This window comes from Nerophis ophidion, linkage group LG01, assembly GCF_033978795.1.
Source record: "Nerophis ophidion isolate RoL-2023_Sa linkage group LG01, RoL_Noph_v1.0, whole genome shotgun sequence".
In the NCBI taxonomy this organism is placed as follows: domain Eukaryota; kingdom Metazoa; phylum Chordata; class Actinopteri; order Syngnathiformes; family Syngnathidae; genus Nerophis; species Nerophis ophidion.
Window position 1 is genome coordinate 86,866,827 of NC_084611.1, and position 13,187 is coordinate 86,880,013.

The window sequence follows — 13,187 nt, forward strand, 5'->3', positions numbered from 1 at the left end:
ATCCATGATTACCATTATCATTATTTATTTTTCAATTTAATTTATTTATTTTTTTTTTTCACTTTTGAAAAATGTATATATATCGTATCTATCATTTTAAATGTTTTTAATTTGATTGCTTTGTTCTGTTTTTAAGTACAGCACTCTGGAAAGAGTATGTGTCAACAGTGGAACACAAATAAAGTGGAGTTGGATTTTATAGATTTAAAAAGTACGAAAATATGTTAAATGTTAGCTAAGTACGTTAGCATGCTAATGTTGCCACGCTAATGTTAATATGCTAACATTAGAAAAGTTGACATGACTCTAAGATGGCAACAAGTAACAAAATCCATGATTACAATTATTATTATTATTATTTATTTTTATTTAAATTTATAAATTTTTTAGTTTTTAAATTTTTTAAAATAATTTTAAATATTTTCAATTGAATTACTTTGTATCGTTTTTATGTGCAGCAAATTCTATTCATTAACAGTGCTATATAGATAAAGTAGATTCGGATTTACGAGGTTAAAAAGTACGAACGTAGCCTAAATTTTAGCATAAAATGTTAGCTTGCTAACAATTAGCAGCTAGCTTTCAGGTTGGTTTGGGCTGCACTAGTACTCGAGCACTTGACACGGGACCCGTCACGGTGTCTGAGTAGTTTGGTTGAAGGTTGAATTCTTCAAATAAAAAAAAATAAAAATTAAAAAAAACATCTGGAGGTTGCCTACAGCCGTAGTGAGTAAAAAAAATTTATAATTTTGAGGTTAAAATACTTATAGAATTAGCTAAAAAAATATATGTTAACATCCTTTCATTCTAACATTAGCATGGTAGCAGTTAACATGCATAACGTGCCAAAATGTATGATTTTGAGGTGTGTGCCTGGAAAATTAGAATTAAAAGGTAACATTTTAAATTTTATTGTTAGCATGCCACCAGTTAGCATGCATCAAATCCGGTCGCCTTCCTATTTTCTCTTCCTCTCTCATCCCGCAATTTCCGACTTCCTGCTTCACCAATCACAAGACCAGCCGTGAGTCCGCCGCGTGGCGCCCGTCTGGCGGCGTGGAATTGAGGTCTGGCGCCGGACCCCCGTGAGCGAGGTGGCGGCGAGGCGGGAGAGCTGCCAGGGCGAGATTATTGGGATCAGCGGGAGTTCCGCGCGGCCGACGATGTGTGTGCGTGTCACGTGCGCGGCGCCCGCGCGGCGCAGATCAGACTCTGATGAATTTTTAATTACGGCAAACACGACTCCAGCTGAGCGCCTTCTTTGGGTTTTTTTTGCACGGCAACAAACGGGAAGGTTTTACTTTGTTGTGTCGGCTTGTTGAATAAATGCTGACCGGTCATCGGTTCGGAAGCAAAGTGAGCTTTAAGGTCAGGTGGACACCTTTTTGTTCCATGGGATCCATGTTCGAGTCTTTTGTATTTCCAAAAGACATAAAAACCACGATGATATCAACATCAAAACAAAAAAAATGAACTCCTAGGGAAAGTTCAGAGGGTTGTCCTGGTCAATTTTATCCAGCACCCCCCCTTTATATCCAAAAACTGTCTGTCTTTTTATGATTTTAGGTAACTTTTTAACTCTTTTTGTTTACTTCCTGTTAAAGACGAGTACCAAATCGGGTACTTTCGGAGACTTGTCCTGGTCAATTTTATACGCCACCCCTCCTTCACATCCAAAAACTTTCATTGTCTTTTTACGATTTAAATAACTTTTTAATACTTTTTCTATACTTCTTGTTAAAGATGGGTACCAAATAGGGTACTTTCAGAGACTAGTCCTGTTCAAATTTATCCGCCACCCCCCCTTGACATCCAAAAACTTTCATTGCCTTTTTACGATTTAAGTAACTTTTTAACTCTTTTTGTTTACTTCCTGTTAAAGACGGGTACCGAATCGGGTACTTTTGGAGACTAGTCCTGGTCAATTTTATCCGCCACCCCCCCTTGACATCCAAAATCTTTCATTGACTTTTTACGATTTAAGTAACTTTTTAACTCTTTTTGTTTACTTCCTGTTAAATACGGGTACCGAATCGGGTACTTTTGGAGACTAGTCCTGGTCAATTTTATCCGCCACCCCCCCTTGACATCCAAAATCTTTCATTGTCTTTTTACGTTTAAGTAACTTTTTAACACTTTTTGTTTACTTCCTGTTAAAGATGGGTACCGAATCGGGTACTTTTGGAGACTAGTCCTGGTCAATTTTATCCGCCACCCCCCCTTGACATCCAAAAACTTAAATTTTCTTTTTACAATTTAAATAACTTTTTAATACTTTTTATATACTTCCTGTTAAAGACGGGTACCGAATCGGGTACTTTCGTAGACTAGCCCTGTTCAAATTAATTCGCCACCCTCCCTTGACATCCAAAAACTTTCATTGTCTTTTTACGATTTAGGTAACTTTTTAATGGATATGAATTTGTGCATTTGGATAGAATAGATAAAAAGGGAGGAGGAGTAGCACTCTATATTGATAAAAATCTAAACTTTATTAAAGTTGAAAATATGACATCTATCATTGAACAAGTAATGGAATGTATAACGGTAGAGATTATAAGAGAAGGAAGAAAAAATATCCTAGTTAGTTGTATATATAGAACTCCGGGATCCAAAATAGAAATCTTCACCAAAGCTATGGAAGGATTATTTTATAAATTGAATAACAAAGAAATATTTATTAGTGGAGACTTTAACATTGACTTAATACATACAAGTAGCAATAGAGAAACAGCAGAATTTATAGACACAATGCACAGTATGAGTTTGATATCTTTGATAAATAAACCAACAAGAATCACATCACATAGTGCCACCCTAATTGACAATATATTTACCAATATAATGGATGACAACCTAATATGTGGAATCTTGATAAATGATATAAGTGATCATCTCCCAGTCTTTGTGGTCTACAACTGTGCCAGTAAAATTAAAATCAAGAATGAATGTGAAACTGTCTATAAAAGAATCATAACAGAGAAATCGCTCAACAAATTCAAGAATGAACTACAAAAGCAAAATTGGAATACTATTTATGATAAAAAAGAAGTTAATGCAGCTTATGAAGAATTCTTAAACACATTTAAAATACTATATGATGGAAATTGTCCAGTAGTAAATTATAAAAGGAAGTCAAAGTACGGCGAGTTTAAACCGTGGATGACTAAAGGACTCCAAAATGCCTGTAAAAAAAAGAATATTTTATATAAGGAATTTATAAAAAATAGAACTTTAGTAAATGAAAATAAATATAAAAAATATAAAAATAAACTAATCAATATAATCAGAATGTGTAAAAAAGATTATTATATAAATAAACTGGAATATAACAAGAATAATATAAGAGGTGTATGGAAAATATTAAATGGTATTATTAGAAATAAAAATGATGATAATCAATACCCACCATACTTTATGGAAAATAACAATATGATTAAGGATAAGGAGGTGATAGTAAATACATTTAATGAGTATTTTATAAATATTGGACCGAAACTAGCAGAAGAGATAAAGGTAGAAGGGACAAAAATAGATGCAGCAGATTATATCAACCCAAACCCTAAAACAATGTTTTTAAAACCAGTAGTAGAAAGAGAAATCAGGGACATAGTCAAAAGTTTTAAGAACAAAACAAGCAAAGATGTGGATGATATAGACATGCAAACTTTAAAGTGTGTGATAGATGGAATTAGTGCTCCATTAGCGTATCTATTTAACCTTTCATTTGAAATGGGAGTATTTCCTCAACTAATGAAAATTGCAAAAGTTGTTCCTATTCACAAAGCGGGAGACGGACACTTATTCACAAACTACAGACCAATCTCAATACTACCACAGTTCTCCAAAATATTAGAAAAAATATTTATAAATAGATTCGATGGCTTTGTAGAAAAAAATGAATTATTAACAGATAGGCAATATGGTTTCAGGAATAATCGATCAACAGCACAAGCATTAACAGATTTAATTGAGGAAATAACTGATAGTATTGATAAAAATAAATATACAATAGGAGTATTCTTAGATCTTAAGAAGGCTTTTGATACAGTAGACCATAGTATTCTTTTTAGAAAAATGGAAAAATATGGTTTTAGGGGTATTGTTCTGGAATGGATAAAAAGTTATTTATCTGATAGAAAGCAGTTTGTACAGATATCACAAAACAAATCATGCTGGTTAAATATTAAATGTGGGGTACCACAGGGGTCAGTTTTAGGGCCCAAGATGTTCATCATGTATATAAATGATATTTGTAAAGTAACTGAAAACCTTAAATATGTGTTATTTGCGGATGACACCAATGTACTCTGTTCTGATGTGGACTTGCAGCAGCTCCTGAGGACCGTCACCATGGAGATGTATAAACTAAAAAAATGGTTTGATGCTAATAAATTATCATTGAACCTAAATAAAACTAACTTTATGTTATTTGGAAATAAGAGAAATGATATAGATGTAAAATTGTATATAGACAATGTTAGTATAGAAAGAGTAAACAAAATCAAATTTTTGGGTGTGATCTTGGACCAAAGGATCTGCTGGAAGTCACACATTACATACATCAAAGGGAAGTTGGCGAGAAGTATTGCTGTCCTGGGTAAAACAAGGCACATTCTTAATCAAAAAACATTACACACTCTTTATTGTACACTTGTTTTACCATATTTGAGTTACTGTCTAGAAGTTTGGGGAAATACATATAAGACGAACATCCAACCACTATTCATAATGCAAAAAAGGGCCATCAGACTGATACATAACACAGGACCCCGAGAACACACTAATGGATTATTTATAAAAACATTTGATTTAAAACTACCAGATCTCATCCAACTCAAGACTGCCCAAATGATTTATAAAGCAAGTAAAGATTTACTTCCAACAGGGTTACAGAGAAGATTTTTACAAAGAGAAGGGAATTATAATTTAAGAGGAGAACTACTTTTTAAGATCCAATATTGTAGAACAACGCAGAAACGAATGAGTATAACAATAGCAGGGGTTAAAATATGGAACTGTTTAAAGGATGAAATAAAACACAGCACCAACATAAACCAGTTTAAAAAGCTTTTTAAATCATTTATCATTAGTAAATATAAGAAAGAAGAGCAAACATTGTTTTAGAAAGACAATAATATATATGTATATAAATACAATGTATGATTTCATAATTATACATATAGGTTATATTAAAATGTATATATTACCACTTTATATGGAATTTAAATGAATTGTGTATGTATAATGTATGTATGTATGTGTGTATATGTGTATGTATATGTATATATATACATATGTGTGTGTATGTATGTATGTGTATATGTATATATATATATGTGTGTGTATGTATATGTATATATATATGTATATAAGTGTACAAATGTATATGTTTGATTTAAATGTTAAACTATGTATATGAGACGTGTGCTACATATATGTTGCTTATATATTGTTTAAAAAAAAAAAAAAAGTAATATAAGTGAAGCATGTTTTAGATTTTATATATTTTGAAGCTTGTTCTTGTTGTGATGGGGTAGGTTTATATAAGCGTTGCTTCAACCTACACCCTTTCGGCTCAATCATTGCTCAAATGAGTGTTTTTTTTTTGTTTTGTTTTTTTTTTTTGTTTTTTGTTTTTCTTTTCTTGTTGTTGTTCTTTGTTTTATGTGAAGATTGCCGAAATAAAATACATTGATTGATTGATTGATAATACTTTTTATTTACTTCCTGGTAAGGACGGGTACCGAATTGGGTCATTTTGGAGACTTGTCCTGGTCAATTTTATCCCCCACCCCCCCTTGACATCCAAAAACTTTCATTGCCTTTTTAAGATTTAAGGAACTTTTTAACATTTTTTGTTTATTTCCTGTTATAGACGGGAACTTAATCGGGTACTTTCAGAGACTTGTCCTGGTCAATTGTACCCCCCACAATCCTTGACATCCAAAAACTTTAATTGTTTTTTTATGATTTAAGTAACTTTTTAACACTTTTTGTTTACTTCTTGTTAAATACGGCTAACGAATCGGGAACTTTTGGCGACTTGTTTTGGTCAATTTTATCCCCCACCCTCCTTGATATCCAAAAGCTTTCATTGTCTTTTTACGATTTAAGTAACCTTTTTACACTTTTTGTTTACTTCCTGTTAAAGACTGTTACCGAATCGGGTACTTTCGGAGACTCATCCTGGTCAATTTTATATGCCACCCCCCCTTGACATCCAAAAACTTTCATTGTCTTTTTACGATTTAAATAACTTTTTAATACTTTTTATATAGTTCCTGTTAAAGACGGGTACCGAATCGGGTACTTTCGTAGACTAGCCCTGTTCTAATTAATTCGCCACCCTCCCTTGACATCCAAAAACTTTCATTGCCTTTTTACGATTTAAGTAACTTTTTTAACTCTTTTTGTTTACTTACTGTTAAGGACGGGTACCGAATCAGAAACTTACGTAGAGTTGTCCTGGTCAATTTAATCCAGCATCCCCCCTTGACGTCCAAAATCTTTCATTCTCGTTTTACGATTTAAGTAACTGTTTAACACTTTTTCTTTACTTCCTGTTAAAGACGGGTACCGAATCAGGTACTTTCAGACACTTGTCCTTGTCAATTTTATTCGCCACCCCCCCCCCTTGACATCCAAAACACTTCATTGTCTTTTTACGATTTAAGTAACTTTTTAACACTTTTTTGTAGTAGTGATGTTAGTGGTAGTTTAAATATTTTGGACATGTTAAAAACAAACAAAAAAAACAAAACTAAAATATATATATATATATATATATATATATATATATATATATATATGTGTGTGTGTCAATGTATGAAATACTTAACTTTCAGTGAATTCTAGCTATATATATTTATTGTATTATATATATAAATAAAAGAAATAGTTGAATTTCATATGGCACCTATCAAATACACAGTAATAAAAACAGTTGTTTTAGTAACTGCACTGTGCTTGCTGGTTACAAAAAAAAAAAACAACAACACTTACCTTTCACTATTTAAGTAACGTCACTTCTGAGTTTCCAGAAGATGGCGCCATAATGTGCTTTGCCCTGGCGTCTCTGGCTGTCAGCTCTGTTCGTTTTTGTGTTGTTTGCGTCCATTTTCGTCTCTGTTGTCCTCTCCCCCGCCCCCTGCGAGCTGTGTGTCGGGCCTCACCTGGATTAGCTGCGCCCTTGGACGTGCCGGCCCCCGCCAAGTTCGGTCTTGTGAACGCTCGATCTTTGACAAACAAAACGTTTATCCTGAAGGATTTCTTCACTTCCCGCGGACTTCCTCTGTGACGGAAACATGGCCCTTCTTTAATTCTCCGCGGTCGTCCGGTCGAAAAGGAGGAGGATTAGCAGTCGTTTTTAAAAATGACTTTAAATGCCGTCAGACCTGCTTGCAATCCTACTTTTCAAGCTTCGAACTGTGCGTGTTTGAGCTGGAGGGGGCGTGGCTTCCAGCTCGGGCTGAATTTCGGGAGATTTTCGGGAGAAAATTTATTCTGGGTCGTTTTCGGGAGAGGCGCTGAATTTCGGGAGTCTCCCAGAAAATCCGTGAGGGCTGGCAAGTATGAGTGAATCCTTTATTGTTGATATTGTAGGTCAGATTTGACCTTCTTAATGTTGTGCATGTGTTCCAACTATCGTGGGATCACACTCCTCAGCCTTCCCGGTAAGGTTTATTCAGGTGTACTGGAGAGGAGGCTACGCCGGATAGTCCAACCTCGGATTCAGGAGGAACAGTGTGGTTTTCGTCCTGGTCGTGGAATTGTGGACCAGCTCTATGCTCTCGGCAGGGTTCTTGAGGGTGCATGGGAGTTTGCCCAACCAGTCTACATGTGCTTTGTGGACTTGGAGAAGGCATTCGACCGTGTCCCTCGGGAAGTCCTGTGGGGAGTGCTCAGAGAGTAGTACGGGGTATCGGACTGTCTTATTGTGGCGGTCCGTTCCCTGTACGTTCAGTGCCAGAGCTTGGTCCGCATTGCCGGCAGTAAGTCGGACACATTTCCAGTGAGGGTTGGACTCCGCCAAGGCTGTCCTTTGTCACCCATTCTGTTCATAACTTTTATGGACAGAATTTCTAGGCGCAGTCAAGGCGTTGAGGGGTTCCGGTTCGGTGACCGCAGGATTAGGTCTCTGCTTTTTGCAGATGATGTGGTCCTGATGGCTTCATCCGACCGGGATCTTCAGCTCTCACTGGATCGGTTCGCAGCCGAGTGTGAAGCGACCGGAATGAGAATCAGCACCTCCAAGTCCGAGTCCATGGTTCTCGCCCGGAAAAGGGTGGAATGCCATCTCCGGGTTGGGGAGGAGACCCTGCCCCAAGTGGAGGAGTTCAAGTACCTAGGAGTCTTGTTCACGAGTGGGGGAAGAGTGGATCGTGAGATCGACAGGCGGATCGGTGCGGCGTCTTCAGTAATGCGGACGTTGTACCGATCCGTTGTGGTGAAGAAGGAGCTGAGCCGGAAGGCGAAGCTCTCAATTTACCGGTCGATCTACGTTCCCATCCTCACCTATGGTCATGAGCTTTGGGTCATGACCGAAAGGATAAGATCACGGGTACAAGCGGCCGAAATGAGTTTCCTCCGCCCTTAGAGATAGGGTGAGAAGCTCTGCCATCCGAGAGGAACTCAAAGTAAAGCCGCTGCTCCTTCAAATCGAGAGGAGCCAGATGAGGTGGCTCGGGCATCTGGTCCGGATGCCACCCGAACGCCTCCCTAGGGAGGTGTTTAGGGCACGTCCAACCGGTAGGAGGCCACGGGGAAGACCCAGGACACGTTGGGAAGACTATGTCTCCCGGCTGGCCTGGGAACGCCTCGGGATCTCCCGGGAAGAGCTACACGAAGTGGCTGGGGAGAGGGAAGTCTGGGGTTCCCTGCTTAGGCTGTTGCCCCCGCGACCCGACCTCGGATAAGCGGAAGAAGATGGATGGATGTGTAAAAATGAGTAAAGGTCTTATCGTTTTGAGCTTTTTTGGGGCGGAATGAACGGTGACGCCGGCTGAGCTGCGAAATGAAGTCTCCGCGGTAGTCGCGGCTTCCTGGCAGGGAAACAAGGCCATTAGGAGGCGCGCGTAAAGGAGCGGATAATTGGATTCCCACAGGGTCGTAAACGTCCCGGCGACATCTGTTAGGGCGCTGACGGGACCCGCAGGTGCGACAACACAGATGGCGGCGGCGGTGTGACGCGTCCAAGTAGCCCAGACTGTGGCGTCGCTCTGCAAGTGTGCCGGGAGCAGTGGGACACGTCTTCACACTCCCGGTCAACGCTTAGGCAGGGGTGTCCAAAGTGCGGCCCAGGGGCCATTCTTTAAGGGCCCACAGCACTTTCTTTAAGTTAAAGTACCAATGATTGTCACACACACACCTGTTGTGGTGAAATGTGTCCTCTGCATTTGACCCATCCCCTTGATCACCCTCTGGGAGGTGAGGGGAGCAGTGAGCAGCAGCAGTGGCCCCGCCCGGGAATCAATTTTAGTGATTTAACCCCCAATTCCCACCTTTGATGCTTAGTGCCAAGCACGGCGGCGATGGGTCCCATTTGTATAGTCTTTGGCATGACTCGGCCGGGGTTCTAACAATACAATTTTAAAAAAATGGATGAAAAAAACGAGGAAAAGTTGCAATTTTGTACTCGATTAAAACAAAGCTGTTTTTGTTCCTTTAAAATTACTCAAAAAATAATAATGAATCAAAATCAATGTTGTTATAATTTGACAACGTATTTGAGGCGGCGATTACTTCACACTAAATATTCCACTTTATAATAGTTTTTGGGGAAAATGTTGCATATTTTGTGTGTTTGTCGTAAAAAAAAAAATATATATATATATATATAAATGGGTTGTACTTGTATGTATATATATATATATATATACACATATGTAAAACGTTGAAATTATAATTGGCAAATGTAATTTTTTTAAATGTATAATTTAACAAATTTTAGTGGGTTTTAAAAAAAACAACTGTAATTTCTACAAAAAAATAATAATGAATCAAAATCAATGTTGTTATGAATTATTGACATTTTGACTTCACATCAAATATTCCACTATGAAATACTTTTGGGGGAAGATATTGCATATTTTGTGTATTTGTCCCCAAAAATAATGTATTAAAAATGGGGCTTAAAACAAACCCCAAAATAGTTAAAAATTTTAATTGTAATTGACGAATATAATTTTTTAACATATAGTTGACAAATTTTTGTGTTTTCAAAAAAATAAAGCACATTTCATTTCTCAAGAAATAAATAATGAATTAAAATCAATGTTATGAATTACTGACAGATTGACTTCACACTAAATATTCCACTTTATAATAGTTTTTGGGGAAAATGTTGCATATTTTGTGTTTGTCGTAAAAAATATATATATATGTAAAACATTGAAATTATAATTGGCAAATGTATTTTTTTTTAATGTATAATTTAACAAATTTTAGTGGGTTTTAAAAAAAAAACCTGTAATTTCTACAAAAAAATAATAATGAATCAAAATCAATGTTGTTATGAATTATTGACAATTTGACTTCACATCAAATATTCCACTATGAAATAGTTTTGGGGGAAGACATTGCATATTTTGTGATATTTGTCATAAAACAAAATGTTGTATTAAACATGGGGCTTAAAACAAACCAAAACAAAGTTAAACATTTAAATTAGAATTGACGAATATAATTTTTTAACATATAGTTGACAAAATTTAGTGTTTTCAAAAAAATAAAGCAACTTTCATTCCTCAAAAATAAATAATGAATCAAAATCAATGTTATGAATTATTGACAGATTGACTTCACACTAAATATTCCACTTTATAATAGTTTTTGGGGGAAATGTTGCATATTTTGTGTGTTTGTTGTAAAAAAAAAAATAGATGTAAAACATTGAAATTATATTTGGCAAATGTAATTTTTTTAAATGTATAATTTAACAAATTTTAGTGGGTTTAAAAAACAACTGTAATTTCTACAAAAAAATAATAATGAATCAAAATCAATGTTGTTATGATTTATTGACAATTTGACTTCACATCAAATATTCCACTATAAAATAGTTTTGGGGGAAGATATTGCATATTTTGTGTATTTATTTTAAAAAAAAGTATTAAAAACGGGGCGTAAAACAAACCAAAAAAAATGTTAAACATTTAAATTACAATTGACGAATATAATTTTTTAACATATGGTTGACACATTTTAGTGTTTTCAGAAAAACAAAACAACTTTCATTTCTCAAGAAATAAATAATGAATTAAAATCAATGTTATGAATTATTGACAGATTGACTTCACACTAAATATTCCACTTTATAATAGTTTTTGGGGAAAATGTTGCATATTTTGTGTTTGTCGTGAAAAAAATATATATATATATGTAAAACATTGAAATTATAATTGGCAAATGTAATTTTTTTTAATGTATAATTTAACAAATTTTAGTGGGTTTCAAAAAAAAAAAAACTGTAATTTCTACAAAAAAATAATAATGAATCAAAATCAATGTTGTTATGAATTATTGACATTTTGACTTCACATCAAATATTCCACTATAAAATAGTTTTGGGGGAAGATATTGTATATTTTGTGTATTTGTCCAAAAAAAAAAAAGTATTAAAAATTGGGCGTAAAACAAACCAAAAAAAATGTTAAACATTTAAATTATAATTGGCGAATATAATTTTTTAACATTTAGTTGACAAATTTTAGTGTTTTCAAAAAAATAAAGCAACTTTCATTCCACAAAAATAAATAATGAATCAAAATCAATGTTATGAATTATTGACAGATTGACTTCACACTAAATATTCCACTTTATAATAGTTTTTGGGGAAAATGTTGCATATTTTGTGTGTTTGTCGTAAAAAAAAAAAATAGATGTAAAACATTGAAATTATAATTGGCAAATGTAATTTTTTTAAATGTATAATTGACCAATTTTAGTGGGTTTTAAAAAACAACAACTGTAATTTCTACAAAAAATAATAATGAATCAAAATCAATGTTGTTATAAATTATTGACAATTTGACTTCACATCAAATATTCCACTATGAAATAGTTTTGGGGGAAGATACTGCATATTTGGTGTATTTGTCAAAAAAAAAAAAAAAAGTATTAAAAATGGGGCGTAAAACAAACCAATTTCAATTATAATTGACGAATATAATTTTTTAACATTTAGTTGACAAATGTTTGTGTTTTCAAAAAACAAATCAACTTTCATTTCTCAAAAATAAATAATGAATCAAAATCAATGTTATGAATTATTGACAGATTGACTTCACATCAAATATTCCACTTTTTAAAAATTTCGGGGAAAATATTGCATATTTTGTGCGGCTGTCATAAAAAAAATGTTGCATGAAAAATGGGGCATAAAACAAACCAAGAAAAATATGTTAAATATTTAAATTATAATTAACGATGAAGTAAAACATGTACATTTAAATTATGAGTGGGGCCTTTTTGGATCCTTTAGATTTTTTGTGTTTGTTTGTTTGTTTGTTTGTTTGTTTAAACAGTAATTTCTCTAAAAATAATAATGAATCATAATCATTGTTGTTATGAATTATTGACTTATTGACATTTCATCAAATAGTTTTGGTGGAAAATATTGCATATTTTGTGTGTTTGTCGTAAAATAATGATAATAACAATAATAATATGTACAACATTTAAATTATAGTTAGTGAATATATATATTTTTATGTATAATTCACCAATTTTTGGTGTTTTTATAGGAAAAAAACTGTCATTTCTCAAAAAATAATAATGAATCAAAATCAATGTTATTATGCATTATTCACATCTTAATTTCACATTAAATATTGCACTTTGAAATAGTTTTTGGGGGAAAATATTGCATATTTTTTGTGTTTGTCATAAAAAAAATGTTCTAAGAAAAATGGGCATAAAACGAACAAAACAAATATGTAAAATATTTAAATAATAATTGACAAATATATATTTTTGATGTATATTTGACATTTTTGTAAAAAAAAATTATGAATTATTGACATATTGATTTCACATCAAATATTCCACTTTGAAAGAGTTTTTAAGGAAAATATTGCATATTTTGTGTGCTTGTCATAAAAAACTAAAATAATATGTAAACATTTAAATTATAATAGGCAAATATTATTTTTTTATGTATAATGACCAATTTTAGAGGGTTTAAA

The 13,187-nt window shown here is 33.9% G+C and overlaps 1 protein-coding gene across 1 annotated transcript in view; it reads left to right on the forward strand.

Moving 5' to 3' along the window:
• LOC133561329 (voltage-dependent T-type calcium channel subunit alpha-1I-like) overlaps positions 1 to 13,187 on the forward strand; it is a 289,397-nt gene that overhangs the window by 56,323 nt on the left and 219,887 nt on the right. The gene's annotated exons all lie outside the window — the stretch shown is intronic.